We start from the raw sequence: 23,114 nt of genomic DNA, 5'->3' as shown, positions 1-23,114 counted from the left end.
CACTCACTTCCACAGGCCTTGCAGAGTGTAAACAACAACAACCCAGCTTTGTTGTGTATGTAACCAAAGGGATTTGTGATGTCACCTAGAACCTTCACAGCAGCGACAGCTTTATGAGGAGCATCAGCACTGCTCTGCCTGAGCAGAACCATCACCGCCATAGGTTGTCAAATAACCCGGATTTAACCCACACAGGTAAGTCCAATGGGGTGCAGGCATGTCCTCTATGCTTACAGCTTCCCGTGGGTGTTGGTTTGATACCGTTTGGGGACAGCCAAGGAGGCATCTGCAGGCAACAAAGGTAGGTGTGTGCTTGTGTGTGTGTTTCCTATGCAGATCCTAAGCCCAGTGTCACATGCAAGTAGGAGGAGTAAGAAGGGTTCCTGGCAAATCCGGGTTATGGATTGCATTTAAAAAGGCCCCGTGGGAGTGCAATGGGCCCCTGTCTTGCTGCTTAGCAATAATGGTATGGGTTTAGGTTCTGCTGTGTGTACTGGTGGTTGACTGCCCCCCAGCCCAGAGTGTGCATGGAAAATTGTCTGGCAGCCTCCCTGACAGCAAGCAGTGATAGTGCCCATGAAGGGGACCTTGTTGGGCCCGCCCCTTTCACGGTTATCGCTTCTCGGCCTTTTGGCTAAGATCAAGTGTAGTATCTGTTCTTATCAGTTTAATATCTGATACGTCCCCTATCTGGGGACCATATATTAAATGGATTTTTGAGAACGGGGGCCGATTTCGAAGCTTGCTTCCGTCGCCCTATGCATTGACCCGATATGGCAGTATCTTCGGGTACAGTGCACCACCCCCTTACAGGGTTAAAAAGAAAGATTCCTACTTTCATTGCTACCTGCTTGCTGGCTAGCCAGCTAGCCAGCCCTGTGGGCCTTGCTGCTGCTGCAGCCAAAAAACAAAAGGTGGTGCTGCTGCTGCTTCTGCTGCTTCTGCTTCTGCTTGTGTCTGGCCCCTGTTGGAGCGTCCAGGCACAGGACTTCTGCTGCTGCTGACTAAATGGCCTCCTTAATTGGATCATTTGAGTAGCCAGCACACCTGTGCAGGTAGGGCATGACATGATAGGCAGCTGCCTTGATAGCGGGTGGGTGCTGAATGTTCCTAATTGACAAAATAAGATTAATGCTTATGAAGAAATATAAAATCTCATCCCTTCCCCAATATCGCGCCACACCCCTACCCCTTAATTCCCTGGTTGAACGTGATGGACATATGTCTTTTTTCGACCGTACTAACTATGTAACTATGTAACATAACATGGGGGGGGGGGGGGGGGGGTCTCCTGGCTGTTCACACAGGTGTGTCATTGCTGTACATTGACCATGCATTGCTTCTGTGGTATTGCAAAGGCAAAGACAAATGCTTCCAGCCATCCATTGCACTAATGGATTGGTCATCAGCTGGCTGTCTATGTCCCGCATCAATATAGACCAAAGTACAGAGGGTTAGGCTATGCTATTGTGCACCTACCTGATGCATCAGAAGGTGCGAGGCCCTTGCTAAATTCTGTGCACAGACTTTGAGATCTATGCTTTAGACTGTATCTAAACCTGCTCCAACATGGACTGACATTCTGGCCTACTTTCAGCCGATGCGACTTGTCTGTCGCTGAACAGTCGCTTTTTATGTATTCAGCACCTATGTATAATGTTGTAAAAATGCTCTAGAAGCTAAAGTCGCAGAAATGTCACACATATTTGGCCTGCAACTTTCTGTGCGACAAATTCAGACAGGAAAAATCAGTATAAATCCTTAGAAAATTATCCCCCAGTGTCTCCATCTGCTGGCGGTATTGAATAAGCATTGCTGCACTGATGGGGTATGCATTAGACAAAAAAAAGAAGAAAAAGAAGAATAATACGCCCAGAAAAGAGGCGAAAAGGAGAAAAACGTAAAAAAACGTGAAAAAAAAGTAAGAGGAAGAGAAGGGAAAAAAAGGTGGAAATGGGTTTAAAAGTGATTTCGGCGGAGAAATATATATATATATATATATATATATATATATATATATATATACGCGCACACACACACATATATATAAACGTATTCTCCGTTGAGATATTGCAGCCGCTGCTGTGTCCAGGCCCAGGAGCCTTAGCACTGTGCTGTGATGTCACTCAATACCACTGACATCACTAGGTGTAAACAACATCTCTCCTTTGCTGTGTATGTGACTATGGAGCTGTTTGGTGATGTCGTCTATTACAGCCTTCATAGAAGCAACAGGAGATTGTTGCATCCATCTTGAACCCTCAGAACTACAGTGCTATGATGTCACTCACTTCCACAGGCCTTGCAGAGTGTAAACAACAACAACCCAGCTTTGTTGTGTATGTAACCAAAGGGATTTGTGATGTCACCTAGAACCTTCACAGCAGCGACAGCTTTATGAGGAGCATCAGCACTGCTCTGCCTGAGCAGAACCATCACCGCCATAGGTTGTCAAATAACCCGGATTTAACCCACACAGGTAAGTCCAATGGGGTGCAGGCATGTCCTCTATGCTTACAGCTTCCCGTGGGTGTTGGTTTGATACCGTTTGGGGACAGCCAAGGAGGCATCTGCAGGCAACAAAGGTAGGTGTGTGCTTGTGTGTGTGTTTCCTATGCAGATCCTAAGCCCAGTGTCACATGCAAGTAGGAGGAGTAAGAAGGGTTCCTGGCAAATCCGGGTTATGGATTGCATTTAAAAAGGCCCCGTGGGAGTGCAATGGGCCCCTGTCTTGCTGCTTAGCAATAATGGTATGGGTTTAGGTTCTGCTGTGTGTACTGGTGGTTGACTGCCCCCCAGCCCAGAGTGTGCATGGAAAATTGTCTGGCAGCCTCCCTGACAGCAAGCAGTGATAGTGCCCATGAAGGGGACCTTGTTGGGCCCGCCCCTTTCACGGTTATCGCTTCTCGGCCTTTTGGCTAAGATCAAGTGTAGTATCTGTTCTTATCAGTTTAATATCTGATACGTCCCCTATCTGGGGACCATATATTAAATGGATTTTTGAGAACGGGGGCCGATTTCGAAGCTTGCTTCCGTCGCCCTATGCATTGACCCGATATGGCAGTATCTTCGGGTACAGTGCACCACCCCCTTACAGGGTTAAAAAGAAAGATTCCTACTTTCATTGCTACCTGCTTGCTGGCTAGCCAGCTAGCCAGCCCTGTGGGCCTTGCTGCTGCTGCAGCCAAAAAACAAAAGGTGGTGCTGCTGCTGCTTCTGCTGCTTCTGCTTCTGCTTGTGTCTGGCCCCTGTTGGAGCGTCCAGGCACAGGACTTCTGCTGCTGCTGACTAAATGGCCTCCTTAATTGGATCATTTGAGTAGCCAGCACACCTGTGCAGGTAGGGCATGACATGATAGGCAGCTGCCTTGATAGCGGGTGGGTGCTGAATGTTCCTAATTGACAAAATAAGATTAATGCTTATGAAGAAATATAAAATCTCATCCCTTCCCCAATATCGCGCCACACCCCTACCCCTTAATTCCCTGGTTGAACGTGATGGACATATGTCTTTTTTCGACCGTACTAACTATGTAACTATGTAACATAACATGGGGGGGGGGGGGGGGGGGGTCTCCTGGCTGTTCACACAGGTGTGTCATTGCTGTACATTGACCATGCATTGCTTCTGTGGTATTGCAAAGGCAAAGACAAATGCTTCCAGCCATCCATTGCACTAATGGATTGGTCATCAGCTGGCTGTCTATGTCCCGCATCAATATAGACCAAAGTACAGAGGGTTAGGCTATGCTATTGTGCACCTACCTGATGCATCAGAAGGTGCGAGGCCCTTGCTAAATTCTGTGCACAGACTTTGAGATCTATGCTTTAGACTGTATCTAAACCTGCTCCAACATGGACTGACATTCTGGCCTACTTTCAGCCGATGCGACTTGTCTGTCGCTGAACAGTCGCTTTTTATGTATTCAGCACCTATGTATAATGTTGTAAAAATGCTCTAGAAGCTAAAGTCGCAGAAATGTCACACATATTTGGCCTGCAACTTTCTGTGCGACAAATTCAGACAGGAAAAATCAGTATAAATCCTTAGAAAATTATCCCCCAGTGTCTCCATCTGCTGGCGGTATTGAATAAGCATTGCTGCACTGATGGGGTATGCATTAGACGAAAAAAAAGAAGAAAAAGAAGAATAATACGCCCAGAAAAGAGGCGAAAAGGAGAAAAACGTAAAAAAACGTGAAAAAAAAGTAAGAGGAAGAGAAGGGAAAAAAAGGTGGAAATGGGTTTAAAAGTGATTTCGGCGGAGAATATATATATATATATATATATATATATATATATATATATATATATATATATATATATGCGCACACACACACATAGATATAAACGTATTCTCCGTTGAGATATTGCAGCCGCTGCTGTGTCCAGGCCCAGGAGCCTTAGCACTGTGCTGTGATGTCACTCAATACCACTGACATCACTAGGTGTAAACAACATCTCTCCTTTGCTGTGTATGTGACTATGGAGCTGTTTGGTGATGTCGTCTATTACGGCCTTCATAGAAGCAACAGGAGATTGTTGCATCCATCTTGAACCCTCAGAACTACAGTGCTATGATGTCACTCACTTCCACAGGCCTTGCAGAGTGTAAACAACAACAACCCAGCTTTGTTGTGTATGTAACCAAAGGGATTTGTGATGTCACCTAGAACCTTCACAGCAGCGACAGCTTTATGAGGAGCATCAGCACTGCTCTGCCTGAGCAGAACCATCACCGCCATAGGTTGTCAAATAACCCGGATTTAACCCACACAGGTAAGTCCAATGGGGTGCAGGCATGTCCTCTATGCTTACAGCTTCCCGTGGGTGTTGGTTTGATACCGTTTGGGGACAGCCAAGGAGGCATCTGCAGGCAACAAAGGTAGGTGTGTGCTTGTGTGTGTGTTTCCTATGCAGATCCTAAGCCCAGTGTCACATGCAAGTAGGAGGAGTAAGAAGGGTTCCTGGCAAATCCGGGTTATGGATTGCATTTAAAAAGGCCCCGTGGGAGTGCAATGGGCCCCTGTCTTGCTGCTTAGCAATAATGGTATGGGTTTAGGTTCTGCTGTGTGTACTGGTGGTTGACTGCCCCCCAGCCCAGAGTGTGCATGGAAAATTGTCTGGCAGCCTCCCTGACAGCAAGCAGTGATAGTGCCCATGAAGGGGACCTTGTTGGGCCCGCCCCTTTCACGGTTATCGCTTCTCGGCCTTTTGGCTAAGATCAAGTGTAGTATCTGTTCTTATCAGTTTTCATGCTGGTGGGGATGGGTGCTGCATGGAGGATGCAGGTGTACCAGGGCTTTCCGGGGCTGGTTCTGAGGAATCAGCTCGACGGCTGCCCCGATGTGACCTGTTCCCTCCGGGTCTCGCCATGAGGCTGAGAGGGTCTAGAGCCGAGGTACTTTTGTGCCTCGGGGAGTGGTGACCCCGAGGTGCCGAAACTCACTGGGAGAATAGGCTCACTGAGTTGAAGCACGGGCACCATAATCTCTTCACCTTGTGGCACTCACCTCTTGATTCCCGGCCTTCTGGCTAGGATCAGAGAAATTTTTATAGATCCGGCCGGATGTCCGGGCAGTATATCTGCACACATTCACTTATTTATTTATTTTTTGCCTCACTGTGTCACTTTTTGCGTGTTGTGTGTTCACAGGATTTGTCAGGATGCGGTAGCCCTTCTGGGTGTCCCTCCTGGCGGTCTAGGGGAGGTGTGTGTGGCCATTAGGTTCCGCACCTCCCTGCAAACACCCCGGGTACTCCTGCTTCGCAGGGTACCTACCGTAATCGGCTCTGCGGGCAGATACCTTGGCTAACGCCAAGGGGGATGCCGGGAGCATTTGTGGTCTCCTAGTAGCTTCGGCGAAAAGGGACATCGAACCTGGAACCTCGCAGGTACCTCTTGGTCCGGAGGCGAAGGGTAAGGTTTGTTGGGGGGCCTCTCTCCTATCGGAGAAGGGCTTGCGATAGACCGCATCCTTTGTGCACGTTTTTTTAGTGTAACACGTTTGCACTTTTTCTTGCACTTTGGGTGAATCGAAAGCACGTTCCTCGGCTTTAAAAAGAAAAAAAATCTGTTCTTATCAGTTTAATATCTGATACGTCCCCTATCTGGGGACCATATATTAAATGGATTTTTGAGAACGGGGGCCGATTTCGAAGCTTGCTTCCGTCGCCCTATGCATTGACCCGATATGGCAGTATCTTCGGGTACAGTGCACCACCCCCTTACAGGGTTAAAAAGAAAGATTCCTACTTTCATTGCTACCTGCTTGCTGGCTAGCCAGCTAGCCAGCCCTGTGGGCCTTGCTGCTGCTGCAGCCAAAAAACAAAAGGTGGTGCTGCTGCTGCTGCTGCTGCTTCTGCTGCTTCTGCTTCTGCTTGTGTCTGGCCCCTGTTGGAGCGTCCAGGCACAGGACTTCTGCTGCTGCTGACTAAATGGCCTCCTTAATTGGATCATTTGAGTAGCCAGCACACCTGTGCAGGTAGGGCATGACATGATAGGCAGCTGCCTTGATAGCGGGTGGGTGCTGAATGTTCCTAATTGACAAAATAAGATTAATGCTTATGAAGAAATATAAAATCTCATCCCTTCCCCAATATCGCGCCACACCCCTACCCCTTAATTCCCTGGTTGAACGTGATGGACATATGTCTTTTTTCGACCGTACTAACTATGTAACTATGTAACATAACATGGGGGGGGGGGGGGGGTCTCCTGGCTGTTCACACAGGTGTGTCATTGCTGTACATTGACCATGCATTGCTTCTGTGGTATTGCAAAGGCAAAGACAAATGCTTCCAGCCATCCATTGCACTAATGGATTGGTCATCAGCTGGCTGTCTATGTCCCGCATCAATATAGACCAAAGTACAGAGGGTTAGGCTATGCTATTGTGCACCTACCTGATGCATCAGAAGGTGCGAGGCCCTTGCTAAATTCTGTGCACAGACTTTGAGATCTATGCTTTAGACTGTATCTAAACCTGCTCCAACATGGACTGACATTCTGGCCTACTTTCAGCCGATGCGACTTGTCTGTCGCTGAACAGTCGCTTTTTATGTATTCAGCACCTATGTATAATGTTGTAAAAATGCTCTAGAAGCTAAAGTCGCAGAAATGTCACACATATTTGGCCTGCAACTTTCTGTGCGACAAATTCAGACAGGAAAAATCAGTATAAATCCTTAGAAAATTATCCCCCAGTGTCTCCATCTGCTGGCGGTATTGAATAAGCATTGCTGCACTGATGGGGTATGCATTAGACGAAAAAAAAGAAGAAAAAGAAGAATAATACGCCCAGAAAAGAGGCGAAAAGGAGAAAAACGTAAAAAAACGTGAAAAAAAAGTAAGAGGAAGAGAAGGGAAAAAAAGGTGGAAATGGGTTTAAAAGTGATTTCGGCGGAGAAATATATATATATATATATATATATATATATATATATATATATGCGCACACACACACATAGATATAAACGTATTCTCCGTTGAGATATTGCAGCCGCTGCTGTGTCCAGGCCCAGGAGCCTTAGCACTGTGCTGTGATGTCACTCAATACCACTGACATCACTAGGTGTAAACAACATCTCTCCTTTGCTGTGTATGTGACTATGGAGCTGTTTGGTGATGTCGTCTATTACGGCCTTCATAGAAGCAACAGGAGATTGTTGCATCCATCTTGAACCCTCAGAACTACAGTGCTATGATGTCACTCACTTCCACAGGCCTTGCAGAGTGTAAACAACAACAACCCAGCTTTGTTGTGTATGTAACCAAAGGGATTTGTGATGTCACCTAGAACCTTCACAGCAGCGACAGCTTTATGAGGAGCATCAGCACTGCTCTGCCTGAGCAGAACCATCACCGCCATAGGTTGTCAAATAACCCGGATTTAACCCACACAGGTAAGTCCAATGGGGTGCAGGCATGTCCTCTATGCTTACAGCTTCCCGTGGGTGTTGGTTTGATACCGTTTGGGGACAGCCAAGGAGGCATCTGCAGGCAACAAAGGTAGGTGTGTGCTTGTGTGTGTGTTTCCTATGCAGATCCTAAGCCCAGTGTCACATGCAAGTAGGAGGAGTAAGAAGGGTTCCTGGCAAATCCGGGTTATGGATTGCATTTAAAAAGGCCCCGTGGGAGTGCAATGGGCCCCTGTCTTGCTGCTTAGCAATAATGGTATGGGTTTAGGTTCTGCTGTGTGTACTGGTGGTTGACTGCCCCCCAGCCCAGAGTGTGCATGGAAAATTGTCTGGCAGCCTCCCTGACAGCAAGCAGTGATAGTGCCCATGAAGGGGACCTTGTTGGGCCCGCCCCTTTCACGGTTATCGCTTCTCGGCCTTTTGGCTAAGATCAAGTGTAGTATCTGTTCTTATCAGTTTAATATCTGATACGTCCCCTATCTGGGGACCATATATTAAATGGATTTTTGAGAACGGGGGCCGATTTCGAAGCTTGCTTCCGTCGCCCTATGCATTGACCCGATATGGCAGTATCTTCGGGTACAGTGCACCACCCCCTTACAGGGTTAAAAAGAAAGATTCCTACTTTCATTGCTACCTGCTTGCTGGCTAGCCAGCTAGCCAGCCCTGTGGGCCTTGCTGCTGCTGCAGCCAAAAAACAAAAGGTGGTGCTGCTGCTGCTTCTGCTGCTTCTGCTTCTGCTTGTGTCTGGCCCCTGTTGGAGCGTCCAGGCACAGGACTTCTGCTGCTGCTGACTAAATGGCCTCCTTAATTGGATCATTTGAGTAGCCAGCACACCTGTGCAGGTAGGGCATGACATGATAGGCAGCTGCCTTGATAGCGGGTGGGTGCTGAATGTTCCTAATTGACAAAATAAGATTAATGCTTATGAAGAAATATAAAATCTCATCCCTTCCCCAATATCGCGCCACACCCCTACCCCTTAATTCCCTGGTTGAACGTGATGGACATATGTCTTTTTTCGACCGTACTAACTATGTAACTATGTAACATAACATGGGGGGGGGTCTCCTGGCTGTTCACACAGGTGTGTCATTGCTGTACATTGACCATGCATTGCTTCTGTGGTATTGCAAAGGCAAAGACAAATGCTTCCAGCCATCCATTGCACTAATGGATTGGTCATCAGCTGGCTGTCTATGTCCCGCATCAATATAGACCAAAGTACAGAGGGTTAGGCTATGCTATTGTGCACCTACCTGATGCATCAGAAGGTGCGAGGCCCTTGCTAAATTCTGTGCACAGACTTTGAGATCTATGCTTTAGACTGTATCTAAACCTGCTCCAACATGGACTGACATTCTGGCCTACTTTCAGCCGATGCGACTTGTCTGTCGCTGAACAGTCGCTTTTTATGTATTCAGCACCTATGTATAATGTTGTAAAAATGCTCTAGAAGCTAAAGTCGCAGAAATGTCACACATATTTGGCCTGCAACTTTCTGTGCGACAAATTCAGACAGGAAAAATCAGTATAAATCCTTAGAAAATTATCCCCCAGTGTCTCCATCTGCTGGCGGTATTGAATAAGCATTGCTGCACTGATGGGGTATGCATTAGACGAAAAAAAAGAAGAAAAAGAAGAATAATACGCCCAGAAAAGAGGCGAAAAGGAGAAAAACGTAAAAAAACGTGAAAAAAAAGTAAGAGGAAGAGAAGGGAAAAAAAGGTGGAAATGGGTTTAAAAGTGATTTCGGCGGAGAAATATATATATATATATATATATATATATATATATATATATATATATATGCGCACACACACACATAGATATAAACGTATTCTCCGTTGAGATATTGCAGCCGCTGCTGTGTCCAGGCCCAGGAGCCTTAGCACTGTGCTGTGATGTCACTCAATACCACTGACATCACTAGGTGTAAACAACATCTCTCCTTTGCTGTGTATGTGACTATGGAGCTGTTTGGTGATGTCGTCTATTACGGCCTTCATAGAAGCAACAGGAGATTGTTGCATCCATCTAGAACCCTCAGAACTACAGTGCTATGATGTCACTCACTTCCACAGGCCTTGCAGAGTGTAAACAACAACAACCCAGCTTTGTTGTGTATGTAACCAAAGGGATTTGTGATGTCACCTAGAACCTTCACAGCAGCGACAGCTTTATGAGGAGCATCAGCACTGCTCTGCCTGAGCAGAACCATCACCGCCATAGGTTGTCAAATAACCCGGATTTAACCCACACAGGTAAGTCCAATGGGGTGCAGGCATGTCCTCTATGCTTACAGCTTCCCGTGGGTGTTGGTTTGATACCGTTTGGGGACAGCCAAGGAGGCATCTGCAGGCAACAAAGGTAGGTGTGTGCTTGTGTGTGTGTTTCCTATGCAGATCCTAAGCCCAGTGTCACATGCAAGTAGGAGGAGTAAGAAGGGTTCCTGGCAAATCCGGGTTATGGATTGCATTTAAAAAGGCCCCGTGGGAGTGCAATGGGCCCCTGTCTTGCTGCTTAGCAATAATGGTATGGGTTTAGGTTCTGCTGTGTGTACTGGTGGTTGACTGCCCCCCAGCCCAGAGTGTGCATGGAAAATTGTCTGGCAGCCTCCCTGACAGCAAGCAGTGATAGTGCCCATGAAGGGGACCTTGTTGGGCCCGCCCCTTTCACGGTTATCGCTTCTCGGCCTTTTGGCTAAGATCAAGTGTAGTATCTGTTCTTATCAGTTTAATATCTGATACGTCCCCTATCTGGGGACCATATATTAAATGGATTTTTGAGAACGGGGGCCGATTTCGAAGCTTGCTTCCGTCGCCCTATGCATTGACCCGATATGGCAGTATCTTCGGGTACAGTGCACCACCCCCTTACAGGGTTAAAAAGAAAGATTCCTACTTTCATTGCTACCTGCTTGCTGGCTAGCCAGCTAGCCAGCCCTGTGGGCCTTGCTGCTGCTGCAGCCAAAAAACAAAAGGTGGTGCTGCTGCTGCTGCTGCTGCTTCTGCTGCTTCTGCTTGTGTCTGGCCCCTGTTGGAGCGTCCAGGCACAGGACTTCTGCTGCTGCTGACTAAATGGCCTCCTTAATTGGATCATTTGAGTAGCCAGCACACCTGTGCAGGTAGGGCATGACATGATAGGCAGCTGCCTTGATAGCGGGTGGGTGCTGAATGTTCCTAATTGACAAAATAAGATTAATGCTTATGAAGAAATATAAAATCTCATCCCTTCCCCAATATCGCGCCACACCCCTACCCCTTAATTCCCTGGTTGAACGTGATGGACATATGTCTTTTTTCGACCGTACTAACTATGTAACTATGTAACATAACATGGGGGGGGGGGGGGGGGGGTCTCCTGGCTGTTCACACAGGTGTGTCATTGCTGTACATTGACCATGCATTGCTTCTGTGGTATTGCAAAGGCAAAGACAAATGCTTCCAGCCATCCATTGCACTAATGGATTGGTCATCAGCTGGCTGTCTATGTCCCGCATCAATATAGACCAAAGTACAGAGGGTTAGGCTATGCTATTGTGCACCTACCTGATGCATCAGAAGGTGCGAGGCCCTTGCTAAATTCTGTGCACAGACTTTGAGATCTATGCTTTAGACTGTATCTAAACCTGCTCCAACATGGACTGACATTCTGGCCTACTTTCAGCCGATGCGACTTGTCTGTCGCTGAACAGTCGCTTTTTATGTATTCAGCACCTATGTATAATGTTGTAAAAATGCTCTAGAAGCTAAAGTCGCAGAAATGTCACACATATTTGGCCTGCAACTTTCTGTGCGACAAATTCAGACAGGAAAAATCAGTATAAATCCTTAGAAAATTATCCCCCAGTGTCTCCATCTGCTGGCGGTATTGAATAAGCATTGCTGCACTGATGGGGTATGCATTAGACGAAAAAAAAGAAGAAAAAGAAGAATAATACGCCCAGAAAAGAGGCGAAAAGGAGAAAAACGTAAAAAAACGTGAAAAAAAAGTAAGAGGAAGAGAAGGGAAAAAAAGGTGGAAATGGGTTTAAAAGTGATTTCGGCGGAGAAATATATATATATATATATATATATATATATATATATATATATATGCGCACACACACACATAGATATAAACGTATTCTCCGTTGAGATATTGCAGCCGCTGCTGTGTCCAGGCCCAGGAGCCTTAGCACTGTGCTGTGATGTCACTCAATACCACTGACATCACTAGGTGTAAACAACATCTCTCTTTTGCTGTGTATGTGACTATGGAGCTGTTTGGTGATGTCGTCTATTACGGCCTTCATAGAAGCAACAGGAGATTGTTGCATCCATCTTGAACCCTCAGAACTACAGTGCTATGATGTCACTCACTTCCACAGGCCTTGCAGAGTGTAAACAACAACAACCCAGCTTTGTTGTGTATGTAACCAAAGGGATTTGTGATGTCACCTAGAACCTTCACAGCAGCGACAGCTTTATGAGGAGCATCAGCACTGCTCTGCCTGAGCAGAACCATCACCGCCATAGGTTGTCAAATAACCCGGATTTAACCCACACAGGTAAGTCCAATGGGGTGCAGGCATGTCCTCTATGCTTACAGCTTCCCGTGGGTGTTGGTTTGATACCGTTTGGGGACAGCCAAGGAGGCATCTGCAGGCAACAAAGGTAGGTGTGTGCTTGTGTGTGTGTTTCCTATGCAGATCCTAAGCCCAGTGTCACATGCAAGTAGGAGGAGTAAGAAGGGTTCCTGGCAAATCCGGGTTATGGATTGCATTTAAAAAGGCCCCGTGGGAGTGCAATGGGCCCCTGTCTTGCTGCTTAGCAATAATGGTATGGGTTTAGGTTCTGCTGTGTGTACTGGTGGTTGACTGCCCCCCAGCCCAGAGTGTGCATGGAAAATTGTCTGGCAGCCTCCCTGACAGCAAGCAGTGATAGTGCCCATGAAGGGGACCTTGTTGGGCCCGCCCCTTTCACGGTTATCGCTTCTCGGCCTTTTGGCTAAGATCAAGTGTAGTATCTGTTCTTATCAGTTTAATACCTGATACGTCCCCTATCTGGGGACCATATATTAAATGGATTTTTGAGAACGGGGGCCGATTTCGAAGCTTGCTTCCGTCGCCCTATGCATTGACCCGATATGGCAGTATCTTCGGGTACAGTGCACCACCCCCTTACAGGGTTAAAAAGAAAGATTCCTACTTTCATTGCTACCTGCTTGCTGGCTAGCCAGCTAGCCAGCCCTGTGGGCCTTGCTGCTGCTGCAGCCAAAAAACAAAAGGTGGTGCTGCTGCTGCTTCTGCTGCTTCTGCTTCTGCTTGTGTCTGGCCCCTGTTGGAGCGTCCAGGCACAGGACTTCTGCTGCTGCTGCTGACTAAATGGCCTCCTTAATTGGATCATTTGAGTAGCCAGCACACCTGTGCAGGTAGGGCATGACATGATAGGCAGCTGCCTTGATAGCGGGTGGGTGCTGAATGTTCCTAATTGACAAAATAAGATTAATGCTTATGAAGAAATATAAAATCTCATCCCTTCCCCAATATCGCGCCACACCCCTACCCCTTAATTCCCTGGTTGAACGTGATGGACATATGTCTTTTTTCGACCGTACTAACTATGTAACTATGTAACATAACATGGGGGGGGGGGGGGGGGGTCTCCTGGCTGTTCACACAGGTGTGTCATTGCTGTACATTGACCATGCATTGCTTCTGTGGTATTGCAAAGGCAAAGACAAATGCTTCCAGCCATCCATTGCACTAATGGATTGGTCATCAGCTGGCTGTCTATGTCCCGCATCAATATAGACCAAAGTACAGAGGGTTAGGCTATGCTATTGTGCACCTACCTGATGCATCAGAAGGTGCGAGGCCCTTGCTAAATTCTGTGCACAGACTTTGAGATCTATGCTTTAGACTGTATCTAAACCTGCTCCAACATGGACTGACATTCTGGCCTACTTTCAGCCGATGCGACTTGTCTGTCGCTGAACAGTCGCTTTTTATGTATTCAGCACCTATGTATAATGTTGTAAAAATGCTCTAGAAGCTAAAGTCGCAGAAATGTCACACATATTTGGCCTGCAACTTTCTGTGCGACAAATTCAGACAGGAAAAATCAGTATAAATCCTTAGAAAATTATCCCCCAGTGTCTCCATCTGCTGGCGGTATTGAATAAGCATTGCTGCACTGATGGGGTATGCATTAGACGAAAAAAAAGAAGAAAAAGAAGAATAATACGCCCAGAAAAGAGGCGAAAAGGAGAAAAACGTAAAAAAACGTGAAAAAAAAGTAAGAGGAAGAGAAGGGAAAAAAAGGTGGAAATGGGTTTAAAAGTGATTTCGGCGGAGAAATATATATATATATATATATATATATATATATATATATATATATGCGCACACACACACATAGATATAAACGTATTCTCCGTTGAGATATTGCAGCCGCTGCTGTGTCCAGGCCCAGGAGCCTTAGCACTGTGCTGTGATGTCACTCAATACCACTGACATCACTAGGTGTAAACAACATCTCTCCTTTGCTGTGTATGTGACTATGGAGCTGTTTGGTGATGTCGTCTATTACGGCCTTCATAGAAGCAACAGGAGATTGTTGCATCCATCTTGAACCCTCAGAACTACAGTGCTATGATGTCACTCACTTCCACAGGCCTTGCAGAGTGTAAACAACAACAACCCAGCTTTGTTGTGTATGTAACCAAAGGGATTTGTGATGTCACCTAGAACCTTCACAGCAGCGACAGCTTTATGAGGAGCATCAGCACTGCTCTGCCTGAGCAGAACCATCACCGCCATAGGTTGTCAAATAACCCGGATTTAACCCACACAGGTAAGTCCAATGGGGTGCAGGCATGTCCTCTATGCTTACAGCTTCCCGTGGGTGTTGGTTTGATACCGTTTGGGGACAGCCAAGGAGGCATCTGCAGGCAACAAAGGTAGGTGTGTGCTTGTGTGTGTGTTTCCTATGCAGATCCTAAGCCCAGTGTCACATGCAAGTAGGAGGAGTAAGAAGGGTTCCTGGCAAATCCGGGTTATGGATTGCATTTAAAAAGGCCCCGTGGGAGTGCAATGGGCCCCTGTCTTGCTGCTTAGCAATAATGGTATGGGTTTAGGTTCTGCTGTGTGTACTGGTGGTTGACTGCCCCCCAGCCCAGAGTGTGCATGGAAAATTGTCTGGCAGCCTCCCTGACAGCAAGCAGTGATAGTGCCCATGAAGGGGACCTTGTTGGGCCCGCCCCTTTCACGGTTATCGCTTCTCGGCCTTTTGGCTAAGATCAAGTGTAGTATCTGTTCTTATCAGTTTAATATCTGATACGTCCCCTATCTGGGGACCATATATTAAATGGATTTTTGAGAACGGGGGCCGATTTCGAAGCTTGCTTCCGTCGCCCTATGCATTGACCCGATATGGCAGTATCTTCGGGTACAGTGCACCACCCCCTTACAGGGTTAAAAAGAAAGATTCCTACTTTCATTGCTACCTGCTTGCTGGCTAGCCAGCTAGCCAGCCCTGTGGGCCTTGCTGCTGCTGCAGCCAAAAAACAAAAGGTGGTGCTGCTGCTGCTTCTGCTGCTTCTGCTTCTGCTTCTGCTTGTGTCTGGCCCCTGTTGGAGCGTCCAGGCACAGGACTTCTGCTGCTGCTGACTAAATGGCCTCCTTAATTGGATCATTTGAGTAGCCAGCACACCTGTGCAGGTAGGGCATGACATGATAGGCAGCTGCCTTGATAGCGGGTGGGTGCTGAATGTTCCTAATTGACAAAATAAGATTAATGCTTATGAAGAAATATAAAATCTCATCCCTTCCCCAATATCGCGCCACACCCCTACCCCTTAATTCCCTGGTTGAACGTGATGGACATATGTCTTTTTTCGACCGTACTAACTATGTAACTATGTAACATAACATGGGGGGGGGGGGGGGGGTCTCCTGGCTGTTCACACAGGTGTGTCATTGCTGTACATTGACCATGCATTGCTTCTGTGGTATTGCAAAGGCAAAGACAAATGCTTCCAGCCATCCATTGCACTAATGGATTGGTCATCAGCTGGCTGTCTATGTCCCGCATCAATATAGACCAAAGTACAGAGGGTTAGGCTATGCTATTGTGCACCTACCTGATGCATCAGAAGGTGCGAGGCCCTTGCTAAATTCTGTGCACAGACTTTGAGATCTATGCTTTAGACTGTATCTAAACCTGCTCCAACATGGACTGACATTCTGGCCTACTTTCAGCCGATGCGACTTGTCTGTCGCTGAACAGTCGCTTTTTATGTATTCAGCACCTATGTATAATGTTGTAAAAATGCTCTAGAAGCTAAAGTCGCAGAAATGTCACACATATTTGGCCTGCAACTTTCTGTGCGACAAATTCAGACAGGAAAAATCAGTATAAATCCTTAGAAAATTATCCCCCAGTGTCTCCATCTGCTGGCGGTATTGAATAAGCATTGCTGCACTGATGGGGTATGCATTAGACGAAAAAAAAGAAGAAAAAGAAGAATAATACGCCCAGAAAAGAGGCGAAAAGGAGAAAAACGTAAAAAAACGTGAAAAAAAAGTAAGAGGAAGAGAAGGGAAAAAAAGGTGGAAATGGGTTTAAAAGTGATTTCGGCGGAGAAATATATATATATATATATATATATATATATATATATATATATATATGCGCACACACACACATAGATATAAACGTATTCTCCGTTGAGATATTGCAGCCGCTGCTGTGTCCAGGCCCAGGAGCCTTAGCACTGTGCTGTGATGTCACTCAATACCACTGACATCACTAGGTGTAAACAACATCTCTCCTTTGCTGTGTATGTGACTATGGAGCTGTTTGGTGATGTCGTCTATTACGGCCTTCATAGAAGCAACAGGAGATTGTTGCATCCATCTTGAACCCTCAGAACTACAGTGCTATGATGTCACTCACTTCCACAGGCCTTGCAGAGTGTAAACAACAACAACCCAGCTTTGTTGTGTATGTAACCAAAGGGATTTGTGATGTCACCTAGAACCTTCACAGCAGCGACAGCTTTATGAGGAGCATCAGCACTGCTCTGCCTGAGCAGAACCATCACCGCCATAGGTTGTCAAATAACCCGGATTTAACCCACACAGGTAAGTCCAATGGGGTGCAGGCATGTCCTCTATGCTTACAGCTTCCCGTGGGTGTTGGTTTGATACCGTTTGGGGACAGCCAAGGAGGCATCTGCAGGCAACAAAGGTAGGTGTGTGCTTGTGTGTGTGTTTCCTATGCAGATCCTAAGCCCAGTGTCACATGCAAGTAGGAGGAGTAAGAAGGGTTCCTGGCAAATCCGGGTTATGGATTGCATTTAAAAAGGCCCCGTGGGAGTGCAATGGGCCCCTGTCTTGCTGCTTAGCAATAATGGTATGGGTTTAGGTTCTGCTGTGTGTACTGGTGGTTGACTGCCCCCCAGCCCAGAGTGTGCATGGAAAATTGTCTGGCAGCCTCCCTGACAGCAAGCAGTGATAGTGCCCATGAAGGGGACCTTGTTGGGCCCGCCCCTTTCACGGTTATCGCTTCTCGGCCTTTTGGCTAAGATCAAGTGTAGTATCTGTTCTTATCAGTTTAATATCTGATACGTCCCCTATCTGGGGACCATATATTAAATGGATTTTTGAGAACGGGGGCCGATTTCGAAGCTTGCTTCCGTCGCCCTATGCATTGACCCGATATGGCAGTATCTTCGGGTACAGTGCACCACCCCCTTACAGGGTTAAAAAGAAAGATTCCTACTTTCATTGCTACCTGCTTGCTGGCTAGCCAGCTAGCCAGCCCTGTGGGCCTTGCTGCTGCTGCAGCCAAAAAACAAAAGGTGGTGCTGCTGCTGCTTCTGCTGCTTCTGCTTCTGCTTGTGTCTGGCCCCTGTTGGAGCGTCCAGGCACAGGACTTCTGCTGCTGCTGACTAAATGGCCTCCTTAATTGGATCATTTGAGTAGCCAGCACACCTGTGCAGGTAGGGCATGACATGATAGGCAGCTGCCTTGATAGCGGGTGGGTGCTGAATGTTCCTAATTGACAAAATAAGATTAATGCTTATGAAGAAATATAAAATCTCATCCCTTCCCCAATATCGCGCCACACCCCTACCCCTTAATTCCCTGGTTGAACGTGATGGACATATGTCTTTTTTCGACCGTACTAACTATGTAACTATGTAACATAACATGGGGGGGGGGGGGGGGTCTCCTGGCTGTTCACACAGGTGTGTCATTGCTGTACATTGACCATGCATTGCTTCTGTGGTATTGCAAAGGCAAAGACAAATGCTTCCAGCCATCCATTGCACTAATGGATTGGTCATCAGCTGGCTGTCTATGTCCCGCATCAATATAGACCAAAGTACAGAGGGTTAGGCTATGCTATTGTGCACCTACCTGATGCATCAGAAGGTGCGAGGCCCTTGCTAAATTCTGTGCACAGACTTTGAGATCTATGCTTTAGACTGTATCTAAACCTGCTCCAACATGGACTGACATTCTGGCCTACTTTCAGCCGATGCGACTTGTCTGTCGCTGAACAGTCGCTTTTTATGTATTCAGCACCTATGTATAATGTTGTAAAAATGCTCTAGAAGCTAAAGTCGCAGAAATGTCACACATATTTGGCCTGCAACTTTCTGTGCGACAAATTCAGACAGGAAAAATCAGTATAAATCCTTAGAAAATTATCCCCCAGTGTCTCCATCTGCTGGCGGTATTGAATAAGCATTGCTGCACTGATGGGGTATGCATTAGACGAAAAAAAAGAAGAAAAAGAAGAATAATACGCCCAGAAAAGAGGCGAAAAGGAGAAAAACGTAAAAAAACGTGAAAAAAAAGTAAGAGGAAGAGAAGGGAAAAAAAGGTGGAAATGGGTTTAAAAGTGATTTCGGCGGAGAAATATATATATATATATATATATATATATATATATATATATATATATGCGCACACACACACATAGATATAAACGTATTCTCCGTTGAGATATTGCAGCCGCTGCTGTGTCCAGGCCCAGGAGCCTTAGCACTGTGCTGTGATGTCACTCAATACCACTGACATCACTAGGTGTAAACAACATCTCTCCTTTGCTGTGTATGTGACTATGGAGCTGTTTGGTGATGTCGTCTATTACGGCCTTCATAGAAGCAACAGGAGATTGTTGCATCCATCTTGAACCCTCAGAACTACAGTGCTATGATGTCACTCACTTCCACAGGCCTTGCAGAGTGTAAACAACAACAACCCAGCTTTGTTGTGTATGTAACCAAAGGGATTTGTGATGTCACCTAGAACCTTCACAGCAGCGACAGCTTTATGAGGAGCATCAGCACTGCTCTGCCTGAGCAGAACCATCACCGCCATAGGTTGTCAAATAACCCGGATTTAACCCACACAGGTAAGTCCAATGGGGTGCAGGCATGTCCTCTATGCTTACAGCTTCCCGTGGGTGTTGGTTTGATACCGTTTGGGGACAGCCAAGGAGGCATCTGCAGGCAACAAAGGTAGGTGTGTGCTTGTGTGTGTGTTTCCTATGCAGATCCTAAGCCCAGTGTCACATGCAAGTAGGAGGAGTAAGAAGGGTTCCTGGCAAATCCGGGTTATGGATTGCATTTAAAAAGGCCCCGTGGGAGTGCAATGGGCCCCTGTCTTGCTGCTTAGCAATAATGGTATGGGTTTAGGTTCTGCTGTGTGTACTGGTGGTTGACTGCCCCCCAGCCCAGAGTGTGCATGGAAAATTGTCTGGCAGCCTCCCTGACAGCAAGCAGTGATAGTGCCCATGAAGGGGACCTTGTTGGGCCCGCCCCTTTCACGGTTATCGCTTCTCGGCCTTTTGGCTAAGATCAAGTGTAGTATCTGTTCTTATCAGTTTAATATCTGATACGTCCCCTATCTGGGGACCATATATTAAATGGATTTTTGAGAACGGGGGCCGATTTCGAAGCTTGCTTCCGTCGCCCTATGCATTGACCCGATATGGCAGTATCTTCGGGTACAGTGCACCACCCCCTTACAGGGTTAAAAAGAAAGATTCCTACTTTCATTGCTACCTGCTTGCTGGCTAGCCAGCTAGCCAGCCCTGTGGGCCTTGCTGCTGCTGCAGCCAAAAAACAAAAGGTGGTGCTGCTGCTGCTTCTGCTGCTTCTGCTTCTGCTTGTGTCTGGCCCCTGTTGGAGCGTCCAGGCACAGGACTTCTGCTGCTGCTGACTAAATGGCCTCCTTAATTGGATCATTTGAGTAGCCAGCACACCTGTGCAGGTAGGGCATGACATGATAGGCAGCTGCCTTGATAGCGGGTGGGTGCTGAATGTTCCTAATTGACAAAATAAGATTAATGCTTATGAAGAAATATAAAATCTCATCCCTTCCCCAATATCGCGCCACACCCCTACCCCTTAATTCCCTGGTTGAACGTGATGGACATATGTCTTTTTTCGACCGTACTAACTATGTAACTATGTAACATAACATGGGGGGGGGGGGGGTCTCCTGGCTGTTCACACAGGTGTGTCATTGCTGTACATTGACCATGCATTGCTTCTGTGGTATTGCAAAGGCAAAGACAAATGCTTCCAGCCATCCATTGCACTAATGGATTGGTCATCAGCTGGCTGTCTATGTCCCGCATCAATATAGACCAAAGTACAGAGGGTTAGGCTATGCTATTGTGCACCTACCTGATGCATCAGAAGGTGCGAGGCCCTTGCTAAATTCTGTGCACAGACTTTGAGATCTATGCTTTAGACTGTATCTAAACCTGCTCCAACATGGACTGACATTCTGGCCTACTTTCAGCCGATGCGACTTGTCTGTCGCTGAACAGTCGCTTTTTATGTATTCAGCACCTATGTATAATGTTGTAAAAATGCTCTAGAAGCTAAAGTCGCAGAAATGTCACACATATTTGGCCTGCAACTTTCTGTGCGACAAATTCAGACAGGAAAAATCAGTATAAATCCTTAGAAAATTATCCCCCAGTGTCTCCATCTGCTGGCGGTATTGAATAAGCATTGCTGCACTGATGGGGTATGCATTAGACGAAAAAAAAGAAGAAAAAGAAGAATAATACGCCCAGAAAAGAGGCGAAAAGGAGAAAAACGTAAAAAAACGTGAAAAAAAAGTAAGAGGAAGAGAAGGGAAAAAAAGGTGGAAATGGGTTTAAAAGTGATTTCGGCGGAGAATATATATATATATATATATATATATATATATATATATATATATGCGCACACACACACATAGATATAAACGTATTCTCCGTTGAGATATTGCAGCCGCTGCTGTGTCCAGGCCCAGGAGCCTTAGCACTGTGCTGTGATGTCACTCAATACCACTGACATCACTAGGTGTAAACAACATCTCTCCTTTGCTGTGTATGTGACTATGGAGCTGTTTGGTGATGTCGTCTATTACGGCCTTCATAGAAGCAACAGGAGATTGTTGCATCCATCTTGAACCCTCAGAACTACAGTGCTATGATGTCACTCACTTCCACAGGCCTTGCAGAGTGTAAACAACAACAACCCAGCTTTGTTGTGTATGTAACCAAAGGGATTTGTGATGTCACCTAGAACCTTCACAGCAGCGACAGCTTTATGAGGAGCATCAGCACTGCTCTGCCTGAGCAGAACCATCACCGCCATAGGTTGTCAAATAACCCGGATTTAACCCACACAGGTAAGTCCAATGGGGTGCAGGCATGTCCTCTATGCTTACAGCTTCCCGTGGGTGTTGGTTTGATACCGTTTGGGGACAGCCAAGGAGGCATCTGCAGGCAACAAAGGTAGGTGTGTGCTTGTGTGTGTGTTTCCTATGCAGATCCTAAGCCCAGTGTCACATGCAAGTAGGAGGAGTAAGAAGGGTTCCTGGCAAATCCGGGTTATGGATTGCATTTAAAAAGGCCCCGTGGGAGTGCAATGGGCCCCTGTCTTGCTGCTTAGCAATAATGGTATGGGTTTAGGTTCTGCTGTGTGTACTGGTGGTTGACTGCCCCCCAGCCCAGAGTGTGCATGGAAAATTGTCTGGCAGCCTCCCTGACAGCAAGCAGTGATAGTGCCCATGAAGGGGACCTTGTTGGGCCCGCCCCTTTCACGGTTATCGCTTCTCGGCCTTTTGGCTAAGATCAAGTGTAGTATCTGTTCTTATCAGTTTAATATCTGATACGTCCCCTATCTGGGGACCATATATTAAATGGATTTTTGAGAACGGGGGCCGATTTCGAAGCTTGCTTCCGTCGCCCTATGCATTGACCCGATATGGCAGTATCTTCGGGTACAGTGCACCACCCCCTTACAGGGTTAAAAAGAAAGATTCCTACTTTCATTGCTACCTGCTTGCTGGCTAGCCAGCTAGCCAGCCCTGTGGGCCTTGCTGCTGCTGCAGCCAAAAAACAAAAGGTGGTGCTGCTGCTGCTTCTGCTGCTTCTGCTTCTGCTTGTGTCTGGCCCCTGTTGGAGCGTCCAGGCACAGGACTTCTGCTGCTGCTGACTAAATGGCCTCCTTAATTGGATCATTTGAGTAGCCAGCACACCTGTGCAGGTAGGGCATGACATGATAGGCAGCTGCCTTGATAGCGGGTGGGTGCTGAATGTTCCTAATTGACAAAATAAGATTAATGCTTATGAAGAAATATAAAATCTCATCCCTTCCCCAATATCGCGCCACACCCCTACCCCTTAATTCCCTGGTTGAACGTGATGGACATATGTCTTTTTTCGACCGTACTAACTATGTAACTATGTAACATAACATGGGGGGGGGGGGGGGGTCTCCTGGCTGTTCACACAGGTGTGTCATTGCTGTACATTGACCATGCATTGCTTCTGTGGTATTGCAAAGGCAAAGACAAATGCTTCCAGCCATCCATTGCACTAATGGATTGGTCATCAGCTGGCTGTCTATGTCCCGCATCAATATAGACCAAAGTACAGAGGGTTAGGCTATGCTATTGTGCACCTACCTGATGCATCAGAAGGTGCGAGGCCCTTGCTAAATTCTGTGCACAGACTTTGAGATCTATGCTTTAGACTGTATCTAAACCTGCTCCAACATGGACTGACATTCTGGCCTACTTTCAGCCGATGCGACTTGTCTGTCGCTGAACAGTCGCTTTTTATGTATTCAGCACCTATGTATAATGTTGTAAAAATGCTCTAGAAGCTAAAGTCGCAGAAATGTCAC

At 46.7% G+C, this 23,114-nt stretch overlaps 9 non-coding genes and 2 pseudogenes across 9 annotated transcripts; all 11 read left to right on the top strand.

Annotated features, from left to right (window-relative positions):
• Positions 1-614: 614 nt before the first annotated feature.
• Positions 615-805, top strand: LOC130312896 (U2 spliceosomal RNA). Its single transcript, XR_008860955.1, has one exon. It is a non-coding gene; the product is annotated as a U2 spliceosomal RNA (small nuclear RNA).
• A 2,093-nt stretch (positions 806-2,898) lies between these two features.
• On the top strand, positions 2,899-3,089 carry LOC130312895 (U2 spliceosomal RNA). Its single transcript, XR_008860954.1, has one exon. It is a non-coding gene; the product is annotated as a U2 spliceosomal RNA (small nuclear RNA).
• A 2,108-nt stretch (positions 3,090-5,197) lies between these two features.
• On the top strand, positions 5,198-5,357 carry LOC130312922 (U2 spliceosomal RNA; annotated as a pseudogene).
• A 654-nt stretch (positions 5,358-6,011) lies between these two features.
• LOC130312921 (U2 spliceosomal RNA) lies at positions 6,012-6,225 on the top strand (annotated as a pseudogene).
• Positions 6,226-8,323: 2,098 nt separating this feature from the next.
• LOC130312894 (U2 spliceosomal RNA) lies at positions 8,324-8,514 on the top strand. The gene has a single exon (XR_008860953.1). It is a non-coding gene; the product is annotated as a U2 spliceosomal RNA (small nuclear RNA).
• A 2,088-nt stretch (positions 8,515-10,602) lies between these two features.
• Positions 10,603-10,793, top strand: LOC130312924 (U2 spliceosomal RNA). The gene has a single exon (XR_008860980.1). It is a non-coding gene; the product is annotated as a U2 spliceosomal RNA (small nuclear RNA).
• Positions 10,794-12,890: 2,097 nt separating this feature from the next.
• On the top strand, positions 12,891-13,081 carry LOC130312916 (U2 spliceosomal RNA). The gene has a single exon (XR_008860974.1). It is a non-coding gene; the product is annotated as a U2 spliceosomal RNA (small nuclear RNA).
• A 2,096-nt stretch (positions 13,082-15,177) lies between these two features.
• On the top strand, positions 15,178-15,368 carry LOC130312923 (U2 spliceosomal RNA). The gene has a single exon (XR_008860979.1). It is a non-coding gene; the product is annotated as a U2 spliceosomal RNA (small nuclear RNA).
• A 2,100-nt stretch (positions 15,369-17,468) lies between these two features.
• On the top strand, positions 17,469-17,659 carry LOC130312917 (U2 spliceosomal RNA). Its single transcript, XR_008860975.1, has one exon. It is a non-coding gene; the product is annotated as a U2 spliceosomal RNA (small nuclear RNA).
• Positions 17,660-19,752: 2,093 nt separating this feature from the next.
• LOC130312905 (U2 spliceosomal RNA) lies at positions 19,753-19,943 on the top strand. Its single transcript, XR_008860963.1, has one exon. It is a non-coding gene; the product is annotated as a U2 spliceosomal RNA (small nuclear RNA).
• Positions 19,944-22,031: 2,088 nt separating this feature from the next.
• LOC130312893 (U2 spliceosomal RNA) lies at positions 22,032-22,222 on the top strand. Its single transcript, XR_008860952.1, has one exon. It is a non-coding gene; the product is annotated as a U2 spliceosomal RNA (small nuclear RNA).
• The last annotated feature ends 892 nt before the right edge of the window (positions 22,223-23,114 follow it).

The sequence above is a fragment of the Hyla sarda genome, unplaced genomic scaffold (assembly GCF_029499605.1).
Source record: "Hyla sarda isolate aHylSar1 unplaced genomic scaffold, aHylSar1.hap1 scaffold_1738, whole genome shotgun sequence".
Taxonomy (NCBI): Eukaryota; Metazoa; Chordata; class Amphibia; order Anura; family Hylidae; genus Hyla; species Hyla sarda.
This window is presented reverse-complemented; position numbering and strand designations above follow the sequence as displayed.